Consider the following 13,415-nt stretch of genomic DNA (forward strand, 5'->3'; position numbering starts at 1 on the left):
ATCACAAATTCTAATCACAACTGATAGGTAATTTTCAACGCAGCTGTGCATACTGAAGGTTGTAAAAGTAGTTTAAAGCGAGTGTGTGCATTTCGTTGTAGTTTGGATACACACTAAGACCCAATGTACTGTAATCTTTTCAATTTTGCTAGCTAATGAGAGAAAGACTATATGATCTTGCCCTTGACATAAAAAAGATGTAACTCCCTCTATGAATAAGGCATATAGGCTCTTTTATATATATAATATAGTATATATGTGAATTTATTTTCTCTACAAAGAAACTTGAACTTTGATTTTTTGGGATAAGAGTCAGAAAAGCAATTAGAATGGCCTGAATTTGAGCTCCATATTAAGTTACAATTAAACTTAACAATTTTCTCGTGGTGAGTATTTGTTTCAGGGATAGTGATGGTTTCATGTGAGGCTTCACCAGTAACCTTGTTTGACTACATGTGTGCAGTGAGTAAAGGCCTAGCGTTTCTGGCAGCCCAGATGTCACACATGAGAGTCATCTTCTCAATAGCAAAAATCTGACCACATTGTTAAGGCCCCAAGAGGAAACTCCTTCTCCAACATGAATATTCATATTTTCAGAGCAGATGTGATTAAGAATGAATGCTAAGAGTATTTAATCCCTTAGATTTTTGCTTGCCTTGGACAAAATACATTTCAGCCTCTGTTGGTTCCAAATTTGGCCAGTTTTTCATATTGTTCTTAGAGTCATTTTAATTTCTTCACTTTTGAAACCTTATACCTGTCTCTGCTACCACATTCTTTGAAGTGAGTGTAGACAAAAGGTAAGTGTATCACAAGTACAATTCTCTTACATGGTGATGGATCCAAGAATGGATGCATAAATTAGATACTGCCTACCCAAGTGATGCAATTTGGGAGATACTGACAAAGCCTCTGGCAAACCCCCAATCTAAATCATTTTGGACAACTGCCCCTTTGACTGATGTTCTAGCACTAAACTCCCTGGATGGAAGAATTCAATGCAGAACAGATCTCCTATGGCAGAGAACTGTATTGCAGGGCCTTCTAAAGAATTCACACACACACACACACACACACACACACACACACACACACACACCATGAGAGAGTTAGGATTTGGAAGCCTTTTGCTTGGAGGTCATCACTAGAGAAACAGTGACAGTCAAGAGAGGAAATGAACAGCCATGATTAAATAAGAATCATTTGACAGACCCTTTTCTCCCATCTAATTTCTCTTGTCTTGAATACACTGGAAGAAAAAGGGCTTCAGTAAAGGGACGATGGAGCAGTCCTTGGATCATACCTTGTCACTTCTCAATTTCAGGCCCTTTGAGCCAAAGGTCTGAATGCTGATGGAAGAGGAAGATTTAAATTGGATATGAAATTGAAGGTTCAAAATACAGGACGTTAGCTACCCAAGCTGATGTTTAATAAATGAAAAGTGATGAGAAAGCTATGGGATTTCTCCATGATGTGACTCAGAAACAGAAAAGGACAGAGACTAGATGAAGGAAGTGATTGAAAAGAAAAAAGAGATTAATAACTTTGTATTTGTACCCCATCAAATTCGAATTGCTCATTAATCTGGCTACACATTATTATCTGTAATTGACATTTAAATTAGTATGTCCGTTCCTTTTCTCGTTTAGTAATGTGACACAGAGGCAAAGAAGAAATGAAAGCGTTGATAAGGGAATGGTAAAAGAAATAATTTTGAAGCACTAATGTCACTTTTAGGGGATAGCCTGAGTGATAATAATCATAAGAGTCAGAGCCACTGTGTGTGAGACATTTCATAAACATCTTTTGGGAATCTTTAAAACTCTAAAGAGTAACTAATATTCTTATTCATCCCAGCTTGCAAATGAGGAGGGAGTATCAGAGAAATAATGTAGATGGCATAAAGTTATCAGGCATGGATAAGGACTTGAAATAGAGGTTTTATTTCGAGATCTATGCTTCATGCATTAAACATACCCAATGGCCTCTGGAGGGAAGGAGGGTAAAGATATTCTTGATGGCGATAGAGGTGGGGAAGAGAAGAGGAGGCAGGAACCAAGAAGAGAAAAAAAATACCATTGGAAAAGTAGGAAGATGTTGGAGAAAATATTTTCCAAGTTTGTAAGTCGTAGCTGGAGCTGATGAAGTATTTAATTGCTTTGTAGTTTATCCACGAGAAATCAAAGTACTGAATTAAAAATATATGTAACATTCCCTATGCTTTACCTTTATTAATCTATTCTTGGTTGTATATAAATGTCCGTGTCTTTTGGAAAGTAAATCATGTGAAACGTCAACATTTAACAACAAAACCTGCACTATTAAAACGTCAGCATTTTTTTTTTTTCAGGGAACTGTTAATTTCCATGTTTTGGAAGACCTGAGCCAAGAAACAGAATGGAAAATGGAATGAATCTCTATTCCTTCCTGTGATTTGGGTTCATTGTGAGAATTTCCTTATGTTTCGAAACATTAGACATGACATTCGAGTACAACAACATAAATGTCAGCCAAAAATTAGACCCCGTTAAAAAGACCCTAAATCTACTGCTTTTTTATTATTATAGACTAGCGAAAGCTTTTAAAGTCCTTTTATATACATACACTATTATTAGAAAATGCAACTAAGTTTGCTTACAAGTGAATTCCTTTTATATTTACCATCACTGTATGCCCTCAGTGTATGTGTGTACATGTTCAAGTGTGCCCATTTGCATGCCAAGGAAAGATTCTGAATCAAGAGCCATATTTACTAAGTTATGCGGTGCCATACTGCAAATAACTGCTGAGACCCATTACGACTCAAGCTGCCTGTCTTAATTTACCTGATCTGCTATCACAAATAACACAAATTGATTGTCTTAAACCACCATTATTTATTGACTCACTGTTTTGAGACTTCCAATATCAGTCTAGATATCGGCAAAGCTTGCTTTTTCCCCAGAGACTGTAGAGCTCTGATGCTGGCTGCCCAGCAATCCCTGGGCTTCCCTAGCTTTGCTTCACATAGCAGTGAACTCACTTTTCTCCTCCAGGTTCCTGCTTCTTCCTGGTTCTCTTTTCTGTGGTCTTCTCTCATCCTGGCTTCCAGTCTCTCCTCTTTATAAGACCTCCAGCAATCTGGATTAAGGCCCACCTTGCTTCAGTTGGGCCACACCTTAACAAAAAAAATAACATCTTCAAAAATTCCTATTTATAATGGGTCCCCATCCCCACAGGAATGTGAGTAAGATTAAGAACATCTGTTTGTTGAGGTACATAATTCAGTCTACCACAGTGCACTGTAAGGAAATTTTTTTTAAAAAGTCATAATTAAACCAAGGGTCTAAAATATAGTTTGTATCTTCCTTTCAAAACTTTTCTTTGCATTTAATTTACAAGAATTTAATGCAAACTACTCCATATGTATCTCTTGTTCACCATAAAATAGTTAATTCACTTATCTTGTAAACATGAGAAGCTGAACAATAGACAGCCTAGATGAAGAGGTTTTGTGGCATGACAAAATTTAAGTAGAAGCAATGTGTATTTGCAAGCCAATTTAAAGTGTTTTTAATCAGGGAACGATATATATGATTTTATCCTAAATAAAGTATGCTAAAGAATATTTACCCTCTAAATCATCAAGAGTCTTATATTTGAACATCTACAAAAACACTGACTTTCATCTGAAGCCATGGAATGTCTAGCAGTCCTACACTAGGACAGAGAGCTGCATGTGTATGTTGTTGGTTTGGTATTCTAAATATAGAAATACTTCAAAAGGAAGCTAGTTCCATAAAGCAACAAATTGGGAAATAGTCCACATATCAATTAGAAGTATGCTTGGTAAATGAAAGGAACCATTTGTTACCACAGCTTAATCAAATAGGAACTTATTTTATAAATGATAAGGTATCCAGAGGTAAGCAGTCTAGAGATGGCATAACTGGGAAATCAGCAAGGCCACAGACATCATCTAGCTTTCAGTTTTATTATCCTCAGCATGTAAATTTCTCCTCATGGTTGCAAGATGGTTGCTTCAGCTCCAGGTATGCCATTGTTGTTCCTGGCAGAAAGAAGTTGAAGGGAGAAGAGAAAAAAGAATATTCCATTTGGGTATTTCATTTTTTAAATCAGGGAAACATGTATTTCTTGTCAACTTTAACCAGTAGATATCTACTTGTGTGTCATAGACAAGAACTGGGTAGAGGTGCCATCTTTAGCTCTAACGGAACATGTTAAGTATTTTTAGCTGAAGACAGAGGTGGTCAATCATGTTGTTGTTGTTAGTAGGGAAAAAGTGGATTATGAAGTTGGAAAGGTAAATAGAAATGCCTACCAAAAATAAGAATGGATAAAGAACAAAAGTACAGATTAATTTTAAAGGATTCAGCAATTAGCTTTATTCTATACTTAGTGTTTGCTTAAAACCAAACCATAATTTGTCTATTTCTTAAACTTGAATTGACCTATACTAATTCTGTAAGAAATTCTCAGCTCCCTAGAAGCACTTTCAATTTAAGCAACGTCAAGGCTTTTTCAACCAACTGCAGGTTCATTAGTCTTCTTAGGCTCATTTATTCTCCTGTGATTTGCAAAATATTTGTCTCTTTATTTAGTAGGGTGCCAAGCCTGATGAAAATCTTTTGACCCCTAACTACCTTTCACTATATACACACATAAACACACATAAAATCTAGCTGGAAGCCATTCAGATGTCTCTGACCTGATTTCAATAATGCATGCAGTCTTCGACATGAGTATCTGTCAATAAGAAGGGAAAAATGACTTCCTTTTTTCCAATACAGAAGATAGAAATGTACAAGTGGCTGATTTGTTAGTGACATTAGAAGGACACCAAAAGTTCTACTTGCTTGGTGTTGGGGGAACTTTTAATCCAAAAACTCATCCCTTCTCATATTTCTTTAAACAAAAACAAATCAACTAAAGCCCATGGAAAGAATACGCACATTATTTCAGAGCACATACTAAGTCCTCACGTTGGGAGGAGATTAGGGAAGGTTTTCCCCATAATGTCTCCCAGGGCAAAGCCTGGAGTCAGATAAACCTTGGTTTTGAATACACATGTTCTAGTTTGCTAGCTGCTGGAATGTGCTATACCAGAAACAGAATAGCTTTTAAAAGGGAAAATTCATTAAGTTGCAAGTCCACAGTTCTAAGGCCATGAAAAAGTCCCAACTAAAACAAGGCTGTAGAATTGTCCAATCTAAGGCAGCCAGGGAAAGATGCCTTGGTTCCAGAAGACCAATGACATTCAGGATTTCTCTCTCAACTGGGAAAGTACATGGTGAACATGGCGAAGTCTGCTAGTTTTCTCTTCCGGCTTCTTATTTCATGAAGCTCACCCGGGGGCTTTTTCCTTCTTCATCTCCAAAGGTCCCTGGCTGTGTGGGCTCTAGACCTCGTGGCTCTAAAAGTCACTCTTTTTCAAAATGTTTCCTCTTTTAAAGGATTCCAGTCAAGGCCCACCTGGAATGGGTGGAGTCACATCTCCCTCAAATCAAAAGTTAATACCACAATCGAGTGAGTCATATTTCCATGAGAACAATTGAAAAACTTCCACCCAGCCTACTGAATGAGGATTAAAGGGCATGGCTTTTCTGGGGTCCACAAATTCAAACCAGTACACTCTCTATCATTTAGTTGTGGGAGCTTGGCCAAAATAACTCACTTCCTTGTGCCTCAGTTTCATCATCTATAAAAAGGGGGTAATAATAGCTACCTCTAGTGTTGCATAAAGATTAAGTGAGATAATTATGGATATTGCTTAGCACAGTGCCTGGGACCCCTTGGGAGGCAATACTAGCACATGGTGGCTAAGGGAGCTCCACTTGGGAGTCAGATGCTAATAGTCCCTAGCTAAGTGACTCCCCAGCTAACATTTGTGCCTCACTTTCTTCATTTGTAAAAACGAGCTGATGATAGTGTATTAAGTTCCTAGGGCTGCTGAAACAAATAAGATGAATTAAAACAAGAGGTTCTCTCACAGTTCAGGAGAACAAAGTCCAAAATCAAGATGTCAGCAGGGTTGGGGTAGGTTCTTTCTGAAGATCTGAGGGAAAAAACATCCCATGTCTCTTTCCCCACTTCCTGTGGTTGCCAGCATTCCTTGGCATTCCTTGGATTGTTGATGCATCACTTCAATCTCTGCCTCCATCTTCACAGCCTTAGCTAATTATATCTTCAAATACCTTACTTCCAAATGAGCTCACGTTCTGGGATTCCAGGTGGACATGAGTTTTGGGAGGATATTATCCAACCTACTATAAATAGTATCTACAAAACTGTATTTTTAGTTGGATTAAATAATTAAAACATTTGCAGTATCTATAATAGTGTCACACCTCATAAATGTCAGTCATAGTTAACAAATGCCAAATCAATGGTTAATACTAAAATCTGTTACATAAAATTAAAAAAAAGTTTTTATTTTTATGAAAGAGAAAAGATGAAAAAATAAAAGCCAAAAGAAAATTTAAAAATTACATGAAAGAGGCATCATGCCCCCTGTCTTCAGTTCTTCCCTAACCCCAACTCTAGTTTTGCCTCTAGAAACAGGTGCCTTGCCAAATCTTAACATCCAGAGGGCAAGAATTAGTGCTGCTCTGTCTTAAGGCCTCCCCTTCCTGTCAACCACCCCCTAGAGGTGACTCATGCTGAGCTTTTCAAAGAAACAATATTGTAGACAAAGAGACCAGAATAGCTCCATCCTGAGAGAAAGAGGCACTTTCATCTTTCTAGCTTTTCATGTTAGTTGTGGCCCCATTTCGATTTGCCCATCTCAGATCATTTTGGATCTAATTCCTGGCATGCCTTTCCTCCAAGATGCTACTTTAAATCCCCCAAATTCAAGGCAAATGGTGAGAATCTTTTTCTATACAGCTGTACTATTTGGTTAAAAGGTTTTCTTTCCAAATAAAGATCAGCTAGTTGGCAAAGAAACTGAGAAAGAATGTTTTTGCCCACATAATACCCGAAGTTAGAAAATATGCCAGGCCTTTTTTGAAAAAGACAGAGCAGTGAAGGTTTGAGAACTAAAGTTGCAAACTATGCCTAAGAACAAGTTAATAATTAATACATGAAGAAAGAAACAAAAAGTAAAAATTGTATAATGAAACAATTGCAATGGAAGGAACCAAATGTAATAGTTTGTTAATGCTGCAAGAATGCAACATACAAGAAACAGGTGGGCTTTTTTTTTCTGGTTGGCTTTTATAAAGGGAATTTATTAAATTACAAGTTTATAGTCCTAAGGTCATAAAAATCATCTGAGAAGGATACCTTGACTCAAGAAAAGCCAATGTCTGTCACATGGGAAGGCATGTGGCCAGCGTCTGCTTCCAGTTTCTGATGCCAGTGGTTTCTTTTCTAAGCATCTGTGGGCCTTTGCTTAGCTCCTCTGGAACACAACTCTGGGTTATGGCTTGCTTAGCATCTCATGGGAAGACCCATAAGTGACACCTGCTGGTTTCTGCACCTCCAAACGTCCTGGTCTAGGCATCTGCTCTCTCTGTCAGCACTCCAAGCATCTGTGTCTTCTCCAAAGTGTCTCCCCTCTTAAAGGGCTCCAGTAAACTAATCAAGACCCACCTTGAATGGGGGAAGTTACAGCTCCATCCAATCAAAAGTCCATACCCACAATGGGGTGGGTCAATCTCCATGGAAACAATTTAATCAAATGTTTCCATCCTACAGTATTGAATTAGGATTAAAGGACATGGCTTTTCTGGGTTACACAAACACTTTCAAACCAGCACACGAATTAAATTGAGATTTTAATTGAGTAAAATCAGTACTGTGTGTGCGATGTGATCAACATATGCAGAACAAATCCCAGGACAGTTATGCGCATAACACGGCAACAATGAATGTCTCAGGGTAGTAAATTTCGAATAATTTCATTTTTCAGTAACCTCCTTTTCTGTGTTTCCAAAATGTGTGATATTTTTACAGTGGCAAATTAATTTAAATTAATGTTAATCGCAACTAGTCTCTGAGATGGCCCCAGTGACCTCCCCCATTCCGGTATTTATACTCTTGCATAATCTCCTCCTACACTGTACTAGGTTTGGTCTGTGTAACCAATAGAATATGTCAGAGGTGATGGTAAATCACTTCCAAGATTAGGTTATAATAAACCGTGGCTTCTCTTTTTGGATCTCAATCTAGCTCTTATTCTCTATTTCAGGTCCCTTGGTCTGAAGGAAGTCAGGTGTCATTTCATGAGGACCCTCAGGTATCCTATGGAAAGACTTACATGGCAAAGGATGGAGGCACCCATCTAACAGACAATAAAGAATTGAGGTTGCCAACAACCACGAGTGAGTTTGTAAGTGGATTCTTAGCCTCAATCATGCCTTGAGATGACTGCATTCCCTGGTAACAGTTTGATTGCAGTCTTGTGAGAGACCCTGAGTCCAAACCACCCAGCTAAGCCACTCCTGGATTCCTGAATCTCAGAAGCTGTAGAGATGATAAGTATTGGTTATTTTAAGCTGCTAATTTCGGGGTAATTTAGTACTCAGCAATGATAATTGCAATTTTCCTTGGGAGTTTTTTTGAAATTATGGCTATATATATATATATATATAATTTTCCACTTTAACCATTTTAAGTGTAAAGTTCAGTGTTATTAATTACGTTCACAATGTTATGCTACCATTGCACTATCCATCACCAAAACTTTTTCTAACACCCCAAACAGAAAGTCTGTACATTTTAAACAATAACTCCCCACCCTCCTATCCCCCAAACCTCTGGAAATCTGTAATCTACTTTCTGTCTCTATGCATATGCTTATTCTAGATATTTCATATAAGTAGGAATATATATTATATCTATTAGACATATATATATATATGTGTGTATATATATAATATATAGTGTGTGTGTGTTTCATTTTTAGTTTTGTAAAAAAAATTTGGACAAATTAGGAATGGGGATTTAAGATTGGTGGTGATACAAAAGAAGGAAGCCATGGTGGGGGTGGGGTAGGGGTGAGGATTAGGGTAATTGGCGGTAGTGTCTTTGCATTCCCATGCCACTGTCATCACCTGAAGATGGAAAGACTGTCACATACCAGAATGGGTGAGTCCTCACCCATGTCTGTCCAATGTAGAAGGAGAGGTCAATCTCATCACTAATATTGACCTCTAAGCCTTCCTGAACATCATTGAGGATCTTGGTATCATTTTTGTCTGACACAAATATGATGGCCAAGCACTTGTTACCAAACCGGCCTGCTCTGTCCACCCAATGCAGGCAAGTGTCATGATCCTCAGGCATGTCATAATTAGAAGTAATGTTCACCACTCAATTTCCATCCCTTGGCCAAATAAGTTGGAAACCACAAAAATTCTTCATTGACAATCTTTAAATTACTGATACCAAGAAAGCATCTCCTGCTGGGGCATCCCACAGTAGATGGTAATGACTAGGAAATTCTGCTCCACCAAGAGCTGGCCCAGGGCATTGAAGCACTGAACAGACTTCACAAAGACCACAACTTGGTTGAACTAAAGGACATCAAGAAGATTGAAGAGCTTCCAGTTCTTCTCACTGGTCTTTGGTTTCACGTATTACTGCTGCAATCTGTGCAGCATCAGCTTTGTTTCCTCATCCATGAAAATCTCCATTGGGTCTTGTATGAACTTGTAACAAACTAGGTGGATCTCTTTGCTCAAGGGAGCACTGAACATCATAACCTGCTTTTTACAGGGGGTCATGTGAAAAACTTCCTGGACATCCCAATGCATGTTGAGCTGTCAAGCATCTCATCACACTCATCCAAGATAAAGTGCTTAATGTGTTTGAAGATGAGACTCTTATTTTGACCCATGGCTAGGATGCAACCAGGGGTCCCCATGATGATAGGCAGACAATTTATCTTCAACACCTCTTCATCTTTCTTGAAAGACAGACTACCAAAAAAATGCTGGAACCATGACATTGGTTATGTATTTAGAGTAGCACTCATACTCCTTGCTGATATGAAAAGCCAGCTCTGGAATGTGATACATCACAAGCACATTATGACACCTGTCTAGTAACTGACTCCAGCTGTTGCAGTGTGGCCTGCACAAACACTGTTGTCTTGCCCATGCTTGACTTGGTTTGGCACAGGATATCCATATCCAAAATGGCCTGAGGGATACACTCATGCTGGACTTATGATGGATGCTCAAAGCCACAGCTGACAATGGCCTGGAGCAACTCTGACTTGAGCAGGAAATCATGAAAGACAGAGCTGTGGATGGAACCATAGGAATGCATGACATCCTTCTTAGCAGGGGTCACATCCCCCCATCCCCCAGTGTTCCTTTGTGTCTGGCTTATTTCACTCAGCATAATGTTTTCAAAGTTCATCAGTGTTGTAGCACATATTAGAACTTCATTTTTTACAGCCCCTGGGAGTTTTAAAAAACTGTTAACTGTTAATCCATAGAGTTAATAATGGGTTGGAACAATCCAAGATTGGAAAAATTTCTTCCAAAGGGAAATATCCATTGATACAAAGACTCCAGAACCCTTTCTTAATTTATTCTCCCATCTGTGAAGAGGTAATATTTCCCATAGTGGATTATATCTGGACTGATACGATTTTCCTGAGGTAAAGTGAATCTAAGAGTACAAAAAAACCCTCAAGGCTAAAGTAATTTTGTACCAACTTGAGAATTGTATAAAAATAGCCCAGAGCTATAATTTTATTGAAAACCAGGCCAAAGGAGCAAACCCAAATTGAAAGCATTGAGTTATTACTTCTCTGCTCTGACAACACGCAGAAATCATTCCTTATCAGAAGGGCCCTTAGGCACTTCACTGACTAAATTGTACTTATGAAGAGGTTGACTGAACATGGCATATTATGTGATACCTACATATTGCCCAAAATTTGTCTAGAAAGCTGCTTGTTTCGTTATTGCCTCCTATTTCCTTGGAGAAATAATAGAAATGATCTCCAAATTTTTTTTTTTTTTCCCTCCACACTTGTACCTTCTTTTACAGCTGACAACAGATGAGATCATTTGGGAGCTATTCAATTTGTTACTATTTTGCTGTTTCTAGTTCCTTATCTCTTGGGAAATATAAACAAAAGAACCCACAGCAATTTGGGATAACCAAAACTTTTAATTTCAGTCCAATATCATTGAACACATATAGATCTAACCAGAATGCCTGGAAGCAAAATTCTTATCAGAGGGTTGTACAGGGACAGAAACATCCCCACAGTGACTTCAACAGTATCAGGGCCACTGTCCAATGACCCGTTCAGGTTTCATCATCAAGGTCCCCAACAAAGACACCTCTTTCTTTTTTTTTAACTTTTTTTTATTAATTAAAAAAAAATTAAAAAACAAAACATTTAAATATCATTCCATTCTACATATACAATCAGTAATTCTTAATAACATCACGTAGTTGCATGTTCATCATTTCTTAGTACATTTGTATCGATTTAGAAAAAGAAATAAAAAGACCACACCTCCTTCTTGAATCTACCTCCGAATTCTTACTCTGATAAAGTCTTCATCTTCTTTTTTCCCTCAACTACTCAAAATTCTTATGCCATTCTTTTAATATCCCTTATCCTATTGGTGTTGGTATGTTTGCCTTTATTACACAAAGATGGGTGGCCAGTAACTGTGCAGACACTGGGAATATAGCGATACAGGAGTTGTGCATCTTCAGCAGATGCTGAGAGCTCCACAGAGATCCTGAAAAGACAGCCACTCTCCTCCCCTTCCCCAGCTCAAAATATTGTCTGTCTTACCCATGCAGCAGCAAAAGAGATCAGTATCTACAAGGGGACTGTAAATAAAACCAATTATTTACCGTCCTGTAAGAAACCATCCAGGCTAATCTCATCACATTACAACATTCTTCATTGACTCATTTCAAACTCTCTATAGTCTATTGTCTGGCTCAGCCTCCCACTAGAACCCACCTTGGCCCTAAGGCTTTCACTGTGTTCTATAGGTTCTCATCTGTACAAAAGCTTGTGTGCTCAAGTTCAGTGGAAGTCATGCAGTGTCATGAGGATACTACTTTACCTACAGGCTTCTCAAGTGGAGAATGTTTGCTCCGTTCTTCACATATGCTACTAGGAGAAGGTAAAGTTGGTCCTCCTGACCCTCTATTGTAGCTTCCAAACCAACATTCTTCCCTTTGCCATAAAATAAAACACTATTTGAAGCATATGTCATCATTATACCACCTGCCATTTTCACAAGTATCTATCATCCACCCAGGCACTTCCTTTATTCATTGAGGATATGGGCATCAACTTAAAGTAGTTCTTACAGAACTGCTATCATCATTCATGGTGAGTTCAATATCCATGTTGAGAATCCATCCAAACCTCTATCTCCTGAAGTCCTTGAACTTTCTCACCTCCAATATCTTACCCCTCACTTTCTGACATTTACCTTTATTGTTATAACCAAGACTAAGAGGTTGGCAAAATATGACCCTTGGACAAAATCCATCCAGAGAATTTTTGGTACAGCCTGAGAACTAAGATTGGATTTTGTATCGTAAAATGGAATGCAGTCATGCTTCTGCACTATAATGGCAGTGTTGAGTAGTTGCAAAGAGACCCTATGACCCAGAAATATTTATTATCTGGATCTTTACTTACCAACTGCATCTTAGATCTTCTCATTACCAATAACTTCAATACTTTCCAAATCTAAATTTCAGAAGTCCCACTTTCTGACCATCCCCTATTTTCATTTCAGTTTATTTGAACAATCCTTAACTATTTGTTCTATTATTGCTATCATCTGTTCACTTTCCATCACTTTCCCCCCAATCACTTCTCTGATTCCTAACTTGGATTCCACAATAAGTATATTTACTCCCTTGTAGGTAGCCTAGACCTCCGTGCCCCTCCTTTCTCTATCATTCCAGCCTATTTTGATCATAACCATATCCCATGGTAAATTCAACTGCCTGCATATTCTGTGCCTGCATCTCAAAAGTTGAGTGTCAGCAAAGAAAAGCACACAGTCATATTGCATGCTAAGTTATAGCAGCTAGCTGGTAAAAATACGTGTCAGAGGGGTGATAGGAATTGGGATGCAGTAATATTTAATGAGCTTCTCTAGGAAGAAAGAATACAAGAGTTAAAGGCAGCTATAAGCTTTTATGATCCTGACAGGGCCCAAGTGGAATTAAAGGAGCGTCCACAAGTAATGGGATCTTATTCATCCCAAGGGATGATCAGGTGCCTTTCTAATTAAGGATATATTTTTTTCTTCAATATGGTATTAAATTTACTGTCACACACACCAAATAATGTTGTCCTTAGGAAATATTCTGTCTTGAATAGATCAGTTGGTAAAGAAACTGGGGAACTACAAGAAATATCACAAAAGGAAACTGGGCAATGTGAGCCGTAGTGACTTTCTGGG

General features: G+C 38.2%; 1 pseudogene; it reads right to left on the reverse strand.

The window, feature by feature from the left end:
* Positions 1 to 9,006: 9,006 nt before the first annotated feature.
* Positions 9,007 to 10,368, reverse strand: LOC143668184 (spliceosome RNA helicase DDX39B pseudogene; annotated as a pseudogene).
* Between the last annotated feature and the right edge of the window lie 3,047 nt (positions 10,369 to 13,415).

Source organism: Tamandua tetradactyla, chromosome 24 (genome assembly GCF_023851605.1).
Source record: "Tamandua tetradactyla isolate mTamTet1 chromosome 24, mTamTet1.pri, whole genome shotgun sequence".
In the NCBI taxonomy this organism is placed as follows: Eukaryota; Metazoa; Chordata; class Mammalia; order Pilosa; family Myrmecophagidae; genus Tamandua; species Tamandua tetradactyla.